The sequence below is a fragment of the Phalangium opilio genome, unplaced genomic scaffold (assembly GCF_054372755.1).
Source record: "Phalangium opilio isolate 3A_F unplaced genomic scaffold, DU_Popi_V2 ptg000209l_1, whole genome shotgun sequence".
Classification (NCBI taxonomy): Eukaryota; Metazoa; Arthropoda; class Arachnida; order Opiliones; family Phalangiidae; genus Phalangium; species Phalangium opilio.
The window spans coordinates 19508784-19525187 of NW_028324217.1; positions in this window are offsets into that span (position 1 = coordinate 19508784).

Consider the following 16404-nt stretch of genomic DNA (forward strand, 5'->3'; position numbering starts at 1 on the left):
TTTGAGAAGATAATAGGTATAACTTTATTTTAAACGATTTAACTATTATTAATGTTAATTATTGAAGATTAAAATAATTAAAAATAATTATATTTATTTAAATATTAAAGATAAACCTCTCGTGCAAAGAGAGAGGTTATCATTGCCTCCTATATCTACCAAGGCCCGTGCATGTGATATATTTCCTTCATTGCCTCCTATATCTATCAAGGCCCGTGCATTGTGATATATTTCATTCATTGCCTCCTATATCTATCAAGGCCCGTGCATTGTGATATATTTCATTCATTGCCTCCTATATCTATCAAGGCCCGTGCATTGCGATATATTTTTCAAAACAACAACAAAAATGGGAAACCCCAACTCAAGAACATAATAACGTTTTCATTGGATACTTAAGTTTATATAATCTTCTTGACACGGAGAGGTAATATTTTGGTTTTACCAACTTGTTATTATTTAACTCGCGTATTTTATTTAACACGTTTAAAAACTATCTTGACAGCTTGTTACACAGATTATAGCAGCAGACGGTAATAAAAAAGTTCTTAGGGTGGCGCCACCCGTATTTGATAAAGATTCATGCTCGACAAAAGGTGTATCGCGAAACGTCGATCTCGAGATCTCACGTTGTGACTCTAGGTTTGATATATATATTCTATCTCATTGGGGCAGCCACCCCCGAGGAGGCCGTCATTACTCATGAGAGCGTACGAGATTTGAAATCTTTCTAGATTTTGATGATTTCAAAGATTTAAGAATGATTTGACTGATTTGCTGATTTGGAGCCGATTTGAATGATTTGGGAGTGATTTTCACGATTTAACGATGATTTCGATTCGATTTATGTGATTTGAAGGATTTGGAAATGATTTGAACGATTTGTACGATTTGAATGACTGGTGACTTAACGAGGATTTGAATGATTTGGTGCGATTTGCATGATTTGGTAGTGATTTGAATGATTTGGTGCGATTTGCACGTTTTGGTAGTGATTTGAATGATTTGGTGCGATTTGAATGATTTGTCGAGGATTTCAATGATTTGATGCGATTTGAATGATTTGCTAGTGATTCGAATGATTTGGTAGTGATTCGAGTGATTTGGTGTTCATTTCATAGTGATTTCAATGATTTGATTGATTTGATGATTTCTTGATTTGACTGCTCTGTATAGTGATTTGACTGATTTACGATTGATTTCACTGATTTGAATGATTTACTAGCGATTTCACGGATTTGTGCAGCGATTTGAAGGATTTGATTGATTTCATAGCGATTTTAGTGATTTTCTAGATTTGGGAAGTGATTTATGTGATTTGAATGATTTAAAAAACCAGGTGTACGAGATTTGAAGGAGCGACGCCCCCCTCGGCCAACCCCCTGGTCTGGAATAAATAAATTGATCCATGACCATTGACCAGGACGCGTCGTCTGCTAAAATGAAGCAGTGGATAATTAAAATAGTTGAGATAACAGCTGGACTCTGGTTACCCAGTTACCCTTGAATTTTATTAGTGGTCAAGTACACCACTGACCCCCCTCCGATTTAATTTTTAAACGGGTCCAGGCAATTTTTAAACTGGTCCTGGCAATTTTTAAACTGATCCTGTCAATTTTTAAACTGGTCATTCGCTCTATGCCACCGCCTTAATTCCCACGCTGATTGGGACCAGTTACCCCCCCCTAGTGTCCGAAATAATAAACTGGTTTCCGGACTGGCCCCCACCATTGTTTTTAATTAATAAACTGGTCCCAAGGACCAGTAACCCTCACTTCTCGAATTTTAAAACTAGTCCAAGCAATTAATAAACTGGTTTTGAACCAGAGGAAGTGTGCTGAAGACTGGTGTGGAGTGAACTGTGGTTCTAGAAGTATCATTTCGAGAAAATATCGGAGATGCTGCCAGACTTGCACCGCAAAAACTATCTATAACAATTTTCAAAAGCAAACTAAATATTTTTGTAAAAGTAGGTATTTTGCGATGAAATCAATTCATGTCTTCACTCACAAATCGCTCGTTCTAATAAAAATAATTACAATACAGAGCTAATTAAAATACAGGTTTTTGCGCGGAAAAACAAAAACCTTGAATCTCCCCCCCCCCCCCACGGTGAATTACGTTGAAATTTAGCATAAAGATACTAATTGAGCTCCACTTTCGAATTATCCCGGTCTCGTTAATTGCAACTCTGTCATTCTAATTGAAATTAATTAAAAACATGTTTTTTAAGGTACAAAAAGCTTTCATTGTTTAGTTTATATACAGAATCATCAGAATGCAAACTTAACCCAATAAACGTATGATAAAATAAACTTGACAATATGAACAAACAGTAATATTCAGCCATTAAACCTCTATACGTGAATACACCTACTAAGTACTAAAAAAAAAAGAGAGCATGAATTCAACGGTAAAGTTAGCGACAATTTTCCTGCATCTATGTAGACAATAAACACTAAATAGACTTGGAGACCACCTCTATGAAATATCTTCGTGATAATACTTAAAAATTTTTACAACTTTCAAATTCAACGATACTTAAATAGTGGTAATCATAAAACTAAAATGTTACTGGCCCAGAATAGGACGTTCTTAACAGGCTTAAAGGCTAGGGGTTCACTGCATTACCAGTCTATAGAAGAACTCAATCAAACCACTCTAATTAACCAGGCAGCTAATATATTTAGATTAAAATTTCATCTCTGAAACGGTCCTAAGACAGTAGGGTCATTCTGTGAGAGTTCAACCAGCTCTTTGAACCCCACATGATCCGATTTTATTCATTCTTGGTATTTATGGTTTTTTGACCTCCTGAAAACGATTCTGAAAGTTTTATCACGATTTGTCCAATGGTTGTGGAGATACAATTTCGATAATTTTTAAAATTTTACCACCTACCCCTAAATGTTTTTAACTTTATCTCAGCAACTAACTATCGCAAAATGTTGAATGATAGCTCATTTTCAAGTATTTTACAAGCCAAAAAATAATATGAATTCTATTTTCTAGAAAAATAATTAAATTATTCAGTTTTTGCACTTAATATAATGAAACCTAATATTTAAACCACCCACCTCACTCCAATTTCAAAAGTATGGTCTTTTTCGAATTTCCCGCTCTTTTTTACATAAGAATCACCAAAAACGCCAAGGTAATATTTTTATTTACAAAGATATTAATTTTTCAAATATTCTGAAAGAGCAGGAAAAGTCCTTATTTTCAGCCCGTTGATTTCATTACACTGTCGTCTGCTTCAACGTAGGTTGTTGAACAGGGTGAGAAATAAGGAAATTTTTTAAACTGGTCATTTGACCAGTGGAGCCCAAGGGTTTTAATTAAAAAACTGGTCAATGACCACTTAATATTTCTACATACTGTCAGAACTGCGCTGAAATGGTTCTAGGTTTTATATACTGTCTATTTGTTTTATATGTATTAATTTCTATAACCCACTACTGGGAATTTATTTTTTACTAAAGAAGGGGAATTTAAAAAGTGGTCACGGTGACCACTAGACCCCCAGGCATTTAATAAATAAACTGGTCAAAGCAATTTTTAAACTGGTCATTTGCCCAGTGCCACCGCCTTATTTCTCACCCTGTTGTTGAATGTTGTTGTGAGATTCAAAATGGATCCCAAATGGGGAACACTATTTTACCCCGAAATTATTTTTGCCAAACTTTTGCCGAATTACCCCGAATTCTAAAATAGTAGAAAACTCCCATGCGTCGTCTGCTAAAACATCCTAAATGACTTCTGGCTTCGCCTTCGGCTTTTCGGGGTAAATTAGTGACCGTTTCGGCACTTTTCGGAACAAAAGAGTGGGGTAAAATATAAAAATACGGCCCCCACACTAAAAGTCGCAATTAAATCAAGCAATCATTAAAATCCATTTCAGAAACTAAATAAGCTTAACTAAACTACCCTCTCTCGCCCCAACGACTATTAATTTCAACTTAATTAAGTTTAATTAACGTAAAATTCGACCAAAAACGTACATTTTTGGGACAAAAATTAAAATAACTTTTAATTAAACTACATAAATAAGATTAAAACTAAGCTATAAGCTGGTAAATCCCCTTTTTTCCCATTTAACACTGAAATTAAATTATATTATCTCTATAATACATTCATATTCAGGAAATTACAAAGTTTGGGGTAAAATAGGGTTTTTTCGGCAAAATATTATGGGGTGAAATGAAAAAATATGCCAAATCTTTGAAGAAGCGCGAAATTCAAAAGTTTGGGGTAAAATAGGGTTTTTTCGGCAAGGATTGAATTTTCAATTAAACATTGATATCAATGTGAATTATTTATTGAATCTCAATTTATAAAATAAATCTACTATGGCCGACCACAATACAACGTTAATTTCAACATAATTAAGTTTAATTAACTTAAAATTCGACCAAAAACGTACATTTTTGGGACAAAAATTAAAATAACCTTTAATTAAACTACATAATTAAGATTAAAACTAAGCTATAAGCTGGTAAATCCCCTTTTTCCCTATTTAACACTGAAATTAATTTACATTATCTTTATAATACATTGATATTCAGGAAATTCCAAAGTTTGGGGTAAAATACGTTTTTTTCGGCAAGGATTGAGTTTTCAATTAAACATTGATATTAATGTGAATTATTTATTGAATCTCAATTTATAAGCTAAATCTACTCTTCCGAACCACAATCCAACGTAAATTTCAACTTAATTAAGTTTAATTAACGTAAAATTCGACGAAAACGTACATTTTTGGGACAAAAATTAAAATAACTTTTAATTAAACTACATAATTAAGATTAAAACTAAGCTATAAGGTGGTAAATCCCCTTTTTTCCCATTTAACACTGAAATTAATTGATATTATGTATTAACAGTAATATTCAGGAAATTCAAAAGTTTGGGGTAAAATAGGGTTTTTTCGGCAAGGATTGAATTTTCAATTAAACATTGATATTAATGTGAATTATTTATTGAATCTCAATTTATAACCTAAATCTACTCTGCCGAACCACAATCCAACGTTAATTTCACTTAATTAAGTTTAATTAACGTAAAATTCGACCAAAAAGGTACATTTTTGTGACAAAAATTAAAATTACTTTTAATTAAACTACATAATTAAGATTAAAACTAAGCTATAAGCTGGTAAATCCCCTTTTTTCCCATTTAACACTGAAATTAATTGATATTATCTTTATAATACATTAATATTCAGAAAATTCAAAAGTTTGGGGTAAAATAAGGTTTTTTCGGCAAGGATTGAATTTTCAATTAAACATTGATATTAATGTGAATTATTTATTGAATCTCAATTTATAAGCTAAATCTACTCTGCCGAACCACAATCCAACGTTAATTTCACTTAATTAAGTTTAATTAACGTAAAATTCGACCAAAAAGGTACATTTTTGGGACAAAAATTAAAATAACTTTTAATTAAACTACATAATTAAGATTAAAACTAAGATATAAGCTGGTAAATCCCCTTTTTTCCCATTTAACACTGAAATTAATTTATATTATCTTTATAATAAATTTATATTCAGGAAATTCCAAAGTTTGGGGTAAAATAGGGTTTGTTCGGCAAAATATTATGGGCGTGAAATGAAAAATATGCCGAGTCTTTGAAGAAGCGCGAAATTCAAAAGTTTGGGGTAAAATAGGGTTTTTTCGGCAAGGATTGAATTTTCAATTAAACATTGATATTAATGTGAATTATTTATTGAATCTCAATTTATAAGCTAAATATACTCTTCCGAACCACAATCCAACGTAAATTTCAACTTAATTAAGTTTAATTAACGTAAAATTCGACGAAAACGTACATTTTTGGGACAAAAATTAAAATAACTTTTAATTAAACTACATAATTAAGATTAAAACTAAGCTATAAGGTGGTAAATCCCTTTTTTTCCCATTTAACACTGAAATTAATTGATATTATCTTTATAATACACTAGCCGTTACCCGCGGCGTCGCTCGCGTGTAATAAGAACTTCCATCTAAAATGATACAAAGAATGTGTAGATTTTACTGATGACTAATATTTTTGTAGCACCCTAGGAGCGAAGGCACTCGGCACAGTCCGTCAGCCCGTCGGGATATTTTTTTATTACTTTTCACGCGGACATTATTCCATAAAGAAGGGTTTTTAAGTTTTTGGCCGCCATTTAAAAAGATGGCAACAAATCGAACCTAAAAGACCATTCAGCCCGTCTATAGGTTAAAGGAAACCATTGTACTAATTATTTGTGAAATCGGTTGAAACGCGCGGACTTTATTGCATAGAGAATATTTTCTTACATTTCTGGGCGCCATTTTAAAAGATGGCGAAAAATCGAACCCGAAAGACCATTCAGCCCGTCTTAAGGTTAAAGCAAACCAGTGCACTAAATATTTGTGAAATCGGTTGAAACGCGCGTACTTAATTGCATAGAGAAGATTTTTTACATTTCTGGGCGCCATTTTTTAAGATGGCGGCGGATTGGAAAAATCTTTCTTAGTACGCGCCTACTACTTATGAGTAACGTTCCTGCAAATTTTCAGCCTTCTAGGGCAAGCGGTTTGGGCTGGGCGTTGATTATCAGTCAGTCTGTCAGTCAGTCAGTCAGTCAGTCAGTCAGGACTTTGATTTATATAGATATAGATTAATATTCAGAAAATTCAAAAGTTTGGGGTAAAATAGGGTTTTTTCGGCAAGGATTGAATTTTCAATTAAACATTGATATTAATGTGAATTATTTATTGAATCTCAATTTATAAGCTAAATCTACTCTGCCGAACCACAATCCAACGTTAATTTCACTTAATTAAGTTTAATTAACGTAAAATTCGACCAAAAAGGTACATTTTTGGGACAAAAATTAAAATAACTTTTAATTAAACTACATAATTAAGATTAAAACTAAGCTATAAGCTGGTAAATCCCCTTTTTTCCTATTTAACACTGAAATTAATTTATATTATCTTTATAATAAATTAATATTCAGGAAATTCCAAAGTTTGGGGTAAAATAGGGTTTGTTCGGCAAAATATTATGGGCGTGAAATGAAATAATATGCCGAGTCTTTGAAGAAGCGCGAAATTCAAAAGTTTGGGGTAAAATAGGGTTTTTTCGGCAAGGATTGAATTTTCAATTAAACATTGATATCAATGTGAATTATTTATTGAATCTCAATTTATAAAATAAATCTACTATGGCCGACCACAATACAACGTTAATTTCAACATAATTAAGTTTAATTAACTTAAAATTCGACCAAAAACGTACATTTTTGGGACAAAAATTAAAATAACCTTTAATTAAACTACATAATTAAGATTAAAACTAAGCTATAAGCTGGTAAATCCCCTTTTTCCCTATTTAACACTGAAATTAATTTACATTATCTTTATAATACATTGATATTCAGGAAATTCCAAAGTTTGGGGTAAAATACGTTTTATTCGGCAAGGATTGAGTTTTCAATTAAACATTGATATTAATGTGAATTATTTATTGAATCTCAATTTATAAGCTATATCTACTCTTCCGAACCACAATCCAACGTAAATTTCAACTTAATTGAGTTTAATTAACGTAAATTTCGACGAAAACGTACATTTTTGGGACAAAAATTAAAATAACTTTTAATTAAACTACATAATTAAGATTAAAACTAAGCTATAAGGTGGTAAATCCTCTTTTTTCCCATTTAACACTGAAATTAATTGATATTATCTTTATAATACATTAATATTCAGAAAATTCAAAAGTTTGGGGTAAAATAGGGTTTTTTCGGCAAGGATTGAATTTTCAATTAAACATTGATATTAATGTGAATTATTTATTGAATCTCAATTTATAACCTAAATCTACTCTGCCGAACCACAATCCAACGTTAATTTCACTTAATTAAGTTTCATTAACGTAAAATTCGACCAAAAAGGTACATTTTTGTGACAAAAATTAAAATTACTTTTAATTAAACTACATAATTAAGATTAAAACTAAGCTATAAGCTGGTAAATCCCCTTTTTTCCCATTTAACACTGAAATTAATTTATATTATCTTATAATAAATTAATATTCAGGAAATTCCAAAGTTTGGGGTAAAATAGGGTTTTTTCGGCAAGGATTGAATTTTCAATTAAACATTGATATTAATGTGAACAATTTATTCAATCTCAATTTATAAGCTAAATCTACTCTGCCGAACCACAATCCAACGTTAATTTCAACTTAATTAAGTATAATTAATGAGATATTAAAGCAAAACAACCATATTTTCTGAAAAAAACACGAATAACTTTTATGGAAACTAAATAATTCATAATATAATTACACGAGTTGTTCGTCCAACCAATTTTTTCATTTAAAGCTTAAATAAATTTACATTATCATTGAATAACATGGAAGGCGCGAATGTTCGGCAAAAGATAATTAGGGAAAAGTATTTATTGAAACTCATTTTATAAGCTAAAACAATACTGCGGAACCACATTTAAGTGTTAATTTCATATTCATTTGGCGTAATTAAAGAAGAATGAACCGAAAACAACCTTTTTCGGGTAAAATTCATGGATAACTTTTAGTTAGGGTAAAAGACTAAAATTATAACTACACGAGTAGTTCGTTTAATCTCAAATTGTCTATTTCACACTTAGCACTTCAATAAATTTACACTATCATCTAAATTCATGAAAAGGCGCGAAATTCCAAAATTCAGGAAGTTCGGCGAAAACTAAACTATACACTATAAATTAAACTAACACAATTGCGCTACACTACAACCTTAATTTTAGCTTTACTGAGCAAATTTAAGGTAAAATTCACCCTCAACGTCCATTTCCTGGCAAAAGAAAATATATACTGATGTTATTTTTATTAATTGAACGTTAAGTATGTAATCATTTTAGCACTGTTAAAGGTAACTCGATCATCGAGGGATAATCACTAACACTTTCTGTTATTCTATTAAGGGTTATAATACTTGTGTGTAATCAGTTTAGCATTGTTAAAGCTAAAACCTCGTTTTTAGAATGGCCTTACGGGTAATCATTTTTTGAAGCACCGTAGGAGCGAAGGCACTCGGCGTTGCCCGTCAGCCCGTGGGAACATTTTTTCTTACTTTTCACGCGGACATTATTCTATGAAGAAGGGTTTTTAAATTTTTAGCAGCCATTTAAAACGATGGCAACAAATCGAACCCAAAAGACCATTCAGCCAATCTATAGGTTAAAGGAAACCAATGTACTAAATATTTTTGAAATCGGTTGAAACGCGCAGACTTTGTTGCATGGAGAAAAGTTTTTACATTTCTGGGCGCCATTTTTTAAGATGACGGCGGATTGGAAAAATATTTCTTAGTACGCGCCTACTACTTACGAGTAACGTTCCTGCAAATTTTCAGCCTTCTGGGGCAAGCGGTTTTGGGCTGGGCGTTGATTATCCGTCAGTCAGGACTTTGATTTATATAGATATAGATATGGATTGCGGGTAATCATTTTAGCAGAGTTAAAAGTAGCCCATCGAGGGGCTATTCACATAAACTTTATGTACACCTGTTAAGTACGGTACGATGTGGCTACTATTATGAGCCCAGCCCATGGGCCATCTTGTTGTATTTTTAAAAGAGAGACAACTCTCTCCACGCTGACATTTTTCTGGACCATGAAATAAAGTTCTTATGGATTATTTACCCCCACGGCTTTTCATTTTTAACTTAATGAGTTTGTATCCGGTCGACGAAGGCATAGCTAACTGTTCCGGGGCCTAACAACTGTAAGCCCCACAAAACTGGTAGGCTTACCTAGAGTGAATACAAGTACTTTTATAATCAAAATTTATTATTGACTCACTCAGCCATCTCTCAAAAATATTACAAAGTAAAAACTTTCTTTAAATAAACAAAAAGGTGCTCGGGCCTTCCTCCTTCGTCGCTGGAGCCAAAGAGAGTATAGGGGAGGAGTGGAAAGAGGGGAAAATCTTGTTGCTCTTTTCTACCGCGCATCTTCAATGCGCAGTACCGAGGCATTTCCGTTTGAGACATTAAATAGTATCGTAGGTGGCGCGACTGAGCCGGAAACTCCCTCGTACCACTAGTATAATGTAGAGGCAACATTGTAATTTAGCCTTGTGGAGCGGGGGAGCTTCCACTCCTCCCCCATACTCTCTTTGCTGGAGCCAAAAGATATCTCTCGTCCCCTCGGTCCCTCCTTTTATAGACACAGGGTCTTGAATCGGGTCTAAGGGTTCCTACCCCCTTTGACTTTTGGTCAAGGGGTTAAGTCTCTGTCGGGATTCCGACGAGGACAGTTGCGCGGGGAGGAGTTGTCTCTCTTTTAAAAATACAACAAGATGGCCCTTGGGCTGGGCTCATAATAGTAGCCACATCGTACCGTACTTAACAGGCGTACATAAAATTTATGTGAATAGCCCCTCGATGGGCTACTTTTAACTCTGCTAAAATGATTACCCGCAATCCATATCTATATCTATATAAATCAAAGTCCTGACTGACTGATAATCAACGCCCAGCCCAAAACCGCCTGCCCCAGAAGGCTGAAAATTTGCAGGAACGTTACTCGTAAGTAGTAGGCGCGTACTAAGAAATATTTTTCCAATCCGCCGCCATCTTAAAAAATGGCGCCCAGAAATGTAAAAACTTTTCTCCATGCAACAAAGTCTGCGCGTTTCAACCGATTTCAAAAATATTTAGTACATTGGTTTCCTTTAACCTATAGATGGGCTGAATGGTCTTTTGGGTTCGATTTGTTGCCATCGTTTTAAATGGCGGCTAAAAACTTAAAAACCCTTCTTCATAGAATAATGTCCGCGTGAAAAGTAAGAAAAAATGTTCCCACGGGCTGACGGGCAACGCCGAGTGCCTTCGCTCCTACGGTGCTTCAAAAATATTAGTCATCAGTAAAATCTACCCGTTCTTTATATCCTTTTGATGGAGGTTTTTATTACACGCGAGCGGGTAACGACTAGTATTTCAATAAATTTATTTATGTTATAATTGTAATAGTGCGACGCAAAGAGAAAGATTGAGTGAGTAGCCCCTCGATGCGCTACCCTTAACATTGCTAAAATGATTACCCGTAAGACCATTCTAAAAACGAGGTTTTAGCTTTAACAATGCTAAACTGATTACTCACAAGTATTATAACCCTTAATAGAATAACAGAAAGTGTTAGTGATTATCCCTCGATGATCGAGTTACCTTTAACAGTGCTAAAATGATTACGTACTTAACGTTCAATTAATACACCTACAGAAGTTTTAGTTTACAACTTATTCCTTCGCATACTTATCGCATCTTATAAATTTCTAACATGAACTTTTGGCCAGAAGCGTTTGAAAGAGAAAGAATTCTGTAAAACACCCAATGATTGTAATATACTAAGACCATACTAAAAATAACATCAGTATATATTTTCTTTTGCCAGGAAATGGACGTTGAAGGTGAATTTTACCTTAAATTTGCTCAGTAAAGCTAAAATTAAGGTTGTAGTGTAGCGCAATTGTGTTAGTTTAATTTATAGTGTATAGTTTAGTTTTCGCCGAACTACCTGAATTTTGGAATTTCGCGCCTTTTCATGAATTTAGATGATAGTGTAAATTTATTGAAGTGCTAAGTGTGAAATAGGCAATTTGAGATTAGACGAACTACTCGTGTAGTTATAATTTTAGTCTTTTACCCTAACTAAAAGTTATCCATGAATTTTACCCGAAAAAGGTTGTTTTCGGTTCATTCTTCTTTAATTACGCCAAATGAATATGAAATTAACACTTAAATGTGGTTCCGCAGTATTGTTTTAGCTTATAAAATGAGTTTCAATAAATACTTTTCCCTAATTATCTTTTGCCGAACATTCGTGCCTTCCATGTTATTCAATGATAATGTAAATTTATTTAAGTTTTAAATGAAAAAATTGGTTGGACGAACAACTCGTGTAATTATATTATGAATTATTTAGTTTCAATAAAAGTTATTCGTGTTTTTTCAGAAAATATGGTTGTTTTGCTTTAATATCTCATTAATTATACTTAATAAGGTTGAAATTAACGTTGGATTGTGGTTCGGCAGAGTAGATTTAGCTTATAAATTGAGATTGAATAAATTATTCACATTAATATCAATGTTTAATTGAAAATTCAATCCTTGCCGAAAAAACCCTATTTTACCCCAAACTTTTGAATTTCGCGCTTCTTCAAAGACTCGGCATATTTTTTCATTTCACGCCCATAATATTTTGCCGAACAAACCCTATTTTACCCCAAACTTTGGAATTTCCTGAATATTAATTTATTATAAAGATAATATAAATTAATTTCAGTGTTAAATGGGAAAAAAGGGGATTTACCAGCTTATATCTTAGTTTTAATCTTAATTATGTAGTTTAATTAAAAGTTATTTTAATTTTTGTCTCAAAAATGTACCTTTTTGGTCGAATTTTACGTTAATTAAACTTAATTAAGTGAAATTAACGTTGGATTGTGGTTCGGCAGAGTAGATTTAGCTTATAAATTGAGATTCAATAAATAATTCACATTAATATCAATGTTTAATTGAAAATTCAATCCTTGCCGAAAAAACCTTATTTTACCCCAAACTTTTGAATTTTCTGAATATTAATGTATTATAAAGATAATATCAATTAATTTCAGTGTTAAATGGGAAAAAAGGGGATTTACCACCTTATAGCTTAGATTTAATCTTAATTATGTAGTTTAATTAAAAGTTATTTTAATTTTTGTCCCAAAAATGTACGTTTTCGTCGAATTTTACGTTAATTAAACTTAATTAAGTTGAAATTTACGTTGGATTGTGGTTCGGAAGATTATATTTAGCTTATAAATTGAGATTCAATAAATAATTCACATTAATATCAATGTTTAATTGAAAATTCAATCCTTGCCGAAAAAACCCTATTTTACCCCAAACTTTGGAATTTCGCGCTTCTTCAAAGACTCGGCATATTTTTTTCATTTCACGCCCATAATATTTTGCCGAACAAACCCTATTTTACCCCAAACTTTGTAATTTCCTGAATATTAATGTATTATAGAGATAATATAATTTAATTTCAGTGTTAAATGGGAAAAAAGGGGATTTACCAGCTTATAGCTTAGTTTTAATCTTAATTATGTAGTTTAATTAAAAGTTATTTTAATTTTTGTCCCAAAAATGTACCTTTTTGGTCGAATTTTACGTTAATTTAACTTAATTAAGTGAAATTAACGTTGGATTGTGGTTCGGCAGAGTAGATTTAGCTTATAAATTGAGATTCAATAAATAATTCACATTAATATCAATGTTTAATTGAAAATTCAATCCTTGCCGAAAAAACCTTATTTTACCCCAAACTTTTGAATTTTCTGAATATTAATGTATTATAAAGATAATATCAATTAATTTCAGTGTTAAATGGGAAAAAAGGGGATTTACCACCTTATAGCTTAGATTTAATCTTAATTATGTAGTTTAATTAAAAGTTATTTTAATTTTTGTCCCAAAAATGTACGTTTTCGTCGAATTTTACGTTAATTAAACTTAATTAAGTTGAAATTTACGTTGGATTGTGGTTCGGAAGATTATATTTAGCTTATAAATTGAGATTCAATAAATAATTCACATTAATATCAATGTTTAATTGAAAATTCAATCCTTGCCGAAAAAACCCTATTTTACCCCAAACTTTGGAATTTCGCGCTTCTTCAAAGACTCGGCATATTTTTTTCATTTCACGCCCATAATATTTTGCCGAACAAACCCTATTTTACCCCAAACTTTGTAATTTCCTGAATATTAATGTATTATAGAGATAATATAATTTAATTTCAGTGTTAAATGGGAAAAAAGGGGATTTACCAGCTTATAGCTTAGTTTTAATCTTAATTATGTAGTTTAATTAAAAGTTATTTTAATTTTTGTCCCAAAAATGTACCTTTTTGGTCGAATTTTACGTTAATTTAACTTAATTAAGTGAAATTAACGTTGGATTGTGGTTCGGCAGAGTAGATTTAGCTTATAAATTGAGATTCAATAAATAATTCACATTAATATCAATGTTTAATTGAAAATTCAATCCTTGCCGAAAAAACCTTATTTTACCCCAAACTTTTGAATTTTCTGAATATTAATGTATTATAAAGATAATATCAATTAATTTCAGTGTTAAATGGGAAAAAAGGGGATTTACCACCTTATAGCTTAGATTTAATCTTAATTATGTAGTTTAATTAAAAGTTATTTTAATTTTTGTCCCAAAAATGTACGTTTTCGTCGAATTTTACGTTAATTAAACTTAATTAAGTTGAAATTTACGTTGGATTGTGGTTCGGAAGATTATATTTAGCTTATAAATTGAGATTCAATAAATAATTCACATTAATATCAATGTTTAATTGAAAATTCAATCCTTGCCGAAAAAACCCTATTTTACCCCAAACTTTGGAATTTCGCGCTTCTTCAAAGACTCGGCATATTTTTTTCATTTCACGCCCATAATATTTTGCCGAACAAACCCTATTTTACCCCAAACTTTGTAATTTCCTGAATATTAATGTATTATAGAGATAATATAATTTAATTTCAGTGTTAAATGGGAAAAAAGGGGATTTACCAGCTTATAGCTTAGTTTTAATCTTAATTATGTAGTTTAATTAAAAGTTATTTTAATTTTTGTCCCAAAAATGTACCTTTTTGGTCGAATTTTACGTTAATTTAACTTAATTAAGTGAAATTAACGTTGGATTGTGGTTCGGCAGAGTAGATTTAGCTTATAAATTGAGATTCAATAAATAATTCACATTAATATCAATGTTTAATTGAAAATTCAATCCTTGCCGAAAAAACCTTATTTTACCCCAAACTTTTGAATTTTCTGAATATTAATGTATTATAAAGATAATATCAATTAATTTCAGTGTTAAATGGGAAAAAAGGGGATTTACCACCTTATAGCTTAGATTTAATCTTAATTATGTAGTTTAATTAAAAGTTATTTTAATTTTTGTCCCAAAAATGTACGTTTTCGTCGAATTTTACGTTAATTAAACTTAATTAAGTTGAAATTTACGTTGGATTGTGGTTCGGAAGATTATATTTAGCTTATAAATTGAGATTCAATAAATAATTCACATTAATATCAATGTTTAATTGAAAATTCAATCCTTGCCGAAAAAACCCTATTTTACCCCAAACTTTGGAATTTCGCGCTTCTTCAAAGACTCGGCATATTTTTTTCATTTCACGCCCATAATATTTTGCCGAACAAACCCTATTTTACCCCAAACTTTGTAATTTCCTGAATATTAATGTATTATAGAGATAATATAATTTAATTTCAGTGTTAAATGGGAAAAAAGGGGATTTACCAGCTTATAGCTTAGTTTTAATCTTAATTATGTAGTTTAATTAAAAGTTATTTTAATTTTTGTCCCAAAAATGTACCTTTTTGGTCGAATTTTACGTTAATTTAACTTAATTAAGTGAAATTAACGTTGGATTGTGGTTCGGCAGAGTAGATTTAGCTTATAAATTGAGATTCAATAAATAATTCACATTAATATCAATGTTTAATTGAAAATTCAATCCTTGCCGAAAAAACCTTATTTTACCCCAAACTTTTGAATTTTCTGAATATTAATGTATTATAAAGATAATATCAATTAATTTCAGTGTTAAATGGGAAAAAAGGGGATTTACCACCTTATAGCTTAGATTTAATCTTAATTATGTAGTTTAATTAAAAGTTATTTTAATTTTTGTCCCAAAAATGTACGTTTTCGTCGAATTTTACGTTAATTAAACTTAATTAAGTTGAAATTTACGTTGGATTGTGGTTCGGAAGATTATATTTAGCTTATAAATTGAGATTCAATAAATAATTCACATTAATATCAATGTTTAATTGAAAATTCAATCCTTGCCGAAAAAACCCTATTTTACCCCAAACTTTGGAATTTCGCGCTTCTTCAAAGACTCGGCATATTTTTTTCATTTCACGCCCATAATATTTTGCCGAACAAACCCTATTTTACCCCAAACTTTGTAATTTCCTGAATATTAATGTATTATAGAGATAATATAATTTAATTTCAGTGTTAAATGGGAAAAACGGGGATTTACCAGCTTATAGCTTAGTTTTAATCTTAATTATGAAGTTTAATTAAAAGTTATTTTAATTTTTGTCCCAAAAATGTACGTTTTTGGTCGAATTTTACGTTAATTAAACTTAATTAAGTTGAAATTAATAGTCGTTGGGGCGAGAGAGGGTAGTTTAGTTAAGCTTATTTAGTTTCTGAAATGGATTTGAATGATTGCTTGATTTAATTGCGACTTTTAGTATGGGGGCCGTATTTTTATATTTTACCCCACTCTTTTGTGCCGAAAAGTGCCGAAA